Source organism: Echinops telfairi, unplaced genomic scaffold (assembly GCF_000313985.2).
Source record: "Echinops telfairi isolate 266 unplaced genomic scaffold, ASM31398v2 ScPeMD7_19;HRSCAF=73, whole genome shotgun sequence".
Classification (NCBI taxonomy): Eukaryota; Metazoa; Chordata; class Mammalia; order Afrosoricida; family Tenrecidae; genus Echinops; species Echinops telfairi.
This window is the reverse complement of record NW_022103916.1, coordinates 4,860,792-4,864,705: the sequence shown is the minus strand read 5'-3', so window position 1 is coordinate 4,864,705 and position 3,914 is coordinate 4,860,792. Positions and strand designations below refer to the sequence as shown.

The following is a 3,914-nucleotide window of genomic DNA, read 5'->3' as shown; positions in this document are numbered from 1 at the left end:
CTTGACACAGCACAAGCTGGGCCATGGTACTCATGTCTTAAAACAGCATAAAGGCGCACTCTTATCATTTTCAGGTCAGAAATATAAGAATGGGTCTTAAAGGGCTCCAGTCAAATGGTCAGCAGAGCTGCCTACCTCATGGAGACTCTAGGGCAGCGGTTCCCAGCCTGAGGGTCGAACGACCCTTTCACAGGGGTCCCCAAAGACCACCGGAAAACACATATTTCCGATGGTCTTAAGAACCGAGACACCACTCCTCTCTCGGCCTCTAGGCGGGTCCGCTCACATGCAGATACGCCCGCATACGAACATGCAGCATGAAGACTGTTACCCATGCTACAAGACAAAATTTCATCGATTTGTAATTAGAAATAAATATCTCACAATATAGAATTACATATTATTTTGTGATTCATCACTAGGCTTTAATCATGTTCAATTTGTTACAATGAAAATACATCCTGCATATCAGATATTTACATGACGATTCCTAACAGTAGCAAAATGACAGTTATGAAGTAGCAACGACAATAATTTTATGGTTGGGGGGGGTCACCACAACATGAGGAACTGTATTAAAGGGTCGCGGCATTAGGACTGGTGAGAACCACTGCTCTAGGGGGAAGAATTTGCTCCCTTGTATTTTCCAGTTTCGAAAGGCCACTTATAGTCCTTGGCAAAATCAGCAGCATTTCATCTTTTAACTCTTCTCTGATCTCTGTTTCTTTCACCACGCCACTTTCTGCAGCCCATCTTCCATGGTTACATAGCCTTCTATGACCATCTTGGCTCCTAAAAAAACCAAACCTGTTGTCATGGAGCTGACGCTACTTAAGGCTTCCTGATTGTTGTAGAATAGAACTGCTCCATAGACTTCTCAATATCATTAATCTTTTGGAAGGTGACCACCAGGTCTTTCTTCCATGGCACCTCTTGATAGATGCAAACTGCCATCTTTTCGGTTAGCAGCTGAGTGCTTAAGTATTTGTGAAGCCTAGGGAACCTGCCTGTATCTAAGGACTTTCGTGATTACGTTATAAGGCAGGCTAATCTCCCCACCCCCAAATGCTTAGTTTAAACACATGTACAAAGTACCAATTGCCACATAAAGTAACCTATCCCAGCAGCCAGAACACGGGCATCTTTGAGAGGTCATTATTTGCCCAACCGCATCCTCCGATACTGCTCAGTGACCTCCCATCCTGGACACAGACACTATGAGACTTCACAACTTGGACGCAGATCCTAGATAAATGAATTAACGCTGAGATGATGGGATCAACCCTGGAATGGTGTCTAAACAGCTTGGAGGAAGCCATATGTAACCTCCTATCCAGGAGGGAGAGGTTGGACATGCCTCCACCTGCCATCCTTTATCCAGTCTGACACCAACCATTCTAGGCTGGGTTCAATAATCTGTTGCAATGACCACACACAACTCACAGACAATACTCACAATTTATGGGGATTTATTAGGGAAGTTAACAGGTTACCACAAGTCAGAGTCAATAAAAAGCAAGGGTATAGTTATTGGTCCAAAGCAACACCTTTCCTTAGCCAGCAGCCAAGTCTCTCTCTCTGGTTCTCAATATCTCAGCTATGTGGTCCCCTGGCCTTCTCCTCTGTGGGCCAGGAACCCGGCCCCACTGCTTGGCCTCACAGTCTTGGCTTTGTTCCTTTGCTCTGTCCCATGGTCTCCATGTCCCAGCCTCTGTGCCTCTGGGCTCGGCCTCCACCACTCAAGAGATCTCCAACAGGCTCCACTGATGGCTCTTCTTCTGATGGTCCTGGGACCTTTTTTTCTGCGCTTCTGAGATGACTTTTATACACAGAGGTATGACTTGGATGGAACTGTGGTTCTGCCTGTAAGGCCTGCAGGCCTTAGTCCCAAGGAAACAAAGGGCGCAAGCTCGCTTCACACCCTCTAGTAAGGTGGAGACTCAATACACCCGACCTTAATCTTGTCCATCTGCATAGCAGAGAACTCTTGCCAAAATGGGATTATAAGGCACAGAGGATAATTACACATCCTCTGTAATATTGAGTACATCTCAGATGGTGACCATCATCCCCCCCCCAAAAAAAATGACAAAGAAAATACACAGACAAACTCCAAATCGCTTTGGGGACACATATGATGTGGGTTCCAAGACCTCACACTTTTTAGAACTTTCTCTGTGTACCTGGCACCATGTATGGCTGGTTTGCTTTCCTTATCTTTTGCAGAGCTGGGTCTTCCTTTCTGCAATAGCAGGAAAGTTGGCAGTCATCCCTTTCCTACATGCCTACTGGATTCCTGCCATTTCCTGCCAGGAATTTTCTGAGTCAAGACATTTCTCCGAAGCCTTTCCCTCTAAGAAATCACCTAACCCAACTAGCCTTTTCTTCATCGCATGCTGATAACTGCACAAGCCTATGACAGTCAGGCTGGGCAGGGATGCTGTCTACACTGTGAGGAGGAGCACTGGGGAACAGGGCTCCCTTCTCCACAACAACCCCCATCCTCCAACACCACTCTGATAGTTACACACCAATCACAGTGGAGGCTGAGCCATGTCTGGAGTTCAACATGGAGAGTGGCACACCCTGGGAGGTGCAGAGCCTTCCAGAACTTCCCCGTCCTTTGTCCTTCCCCCTAGGAATAGGTCAGGAACAATCACAACTGCTAAGTGGGGAGCTGGACTGCATGGACTGCATAGCCCGCACACCACTATCTAGGGGGTAAGAGACTAAACTGCTTTAGAAAACAGAGACAGCAGACTTATCCCGTTTACCCTGGGACTACTTTAGAGAAATGTCTTAGGTCCAACGGGGAGCAGAACAAACAGTCCGGTTGGGTCGTATTTGGAATTGGCAGCCCAGAAAACTCCAAATGTGCATACAAAACCATCTGGAGTTTCCTGGGCTGTAAAGTCCACATTCTCCTGGGATAGGGTTTGCTGGGTGGGAGAAAAAGAGCACTGTGAGCCAGGGAGGGAATGGCTGATGAGGGAGGGGTTTCCTGGTTAAGGGTTAGGCAAATGAGGCACGAAGGGTTAAGGCTGCTCAGGGTACTCCTGGGGCCTGCTGAACTCTGAGCACGCACATCAGCCAACCCAATGGAGATGGTGGCCACAGGGCAGAGGGCTGGGGTGCTTTGTCAAGGGCAGTGGTCCTAATCCTGGCCCCACTTTTGATACCTGGGGGACCTTTTAGACTGGGACACTGACATCCACTTCTACCTGACTGGGCTATTGGGAGGAGAGGCAGATTAACTCAGGGATGTATGCAAGTGCTTTCAAAATTGCTATGTGTCCCACAAGATCAGTAAGTATTATTGTCTTTTCTTAAGGATTGATCATCATTTGAGCAATCAAATGAACAACAGACTAGAAAAGAAAATACAACTGTGCCTAACACAGAATGAGTCTCCACTTTATTTCAAATCTACACCCGGGTGGTGTGCGGCGTCTTTAGTAAGTCATCATATAAAAAGTGCTCTCTCCATATAGCCCTCATGAAAGAAATACAGAACTGAGTACTCTGGTTTTCCAAGAGGAGATCTTATTGATGGGTTCATTTGTCTTCCTCCTACTATTTTTGATTTCCTAATTCCTCAAACATTGGTTTCCTTTGGGTCCACAAACAAAGCCTGTTACTGTTATTGTCAATAACAGCCAAAGGAAATAGCCAAGAAGGAAAAATATTGCTTTGAAATCACATCAAGATAGCTCAGAGTTGGGTCCTGGACATTGGGATTCTAGAAAGAAAGCCACATTCCAGGGGACAGCTGGGGAATAGAGGACAAACGAAAAATAAGAACATGCATGAGGGGAGCGAAAAGGAGGGTATTGGTGGTGGTGGTGGGGGGCACTAGAAATTGAAAAGGAAAAAAGAAGAGAAATGGGGCAGACGTCCCCACAGAAGAATTTATT

The 3,914-nt window shown here is 46.4% G+C and overlaps 1 long non-coding RNA gene across 1 annotated transcript in view; it reads right to left on the bottom strand.

Annotated features, from left to right (window-relative positions):
* Positions 1-554: 554 nt before the first annotated feature.
* The window catches only part of LOC123521475, a 10,211-nt gene continuing 6,851 nt past the window's right edge, over positions 555-3,914 (bottom strand). The window contains exon 3 of the long non-coding RNA XR_006679914.1: positions 555-792. This is a non-coding gene — a long non-coding RNA (uncharacterized LOC123521475). The remainder of the gene's footprint in view (positions 793-3,914) is intronic.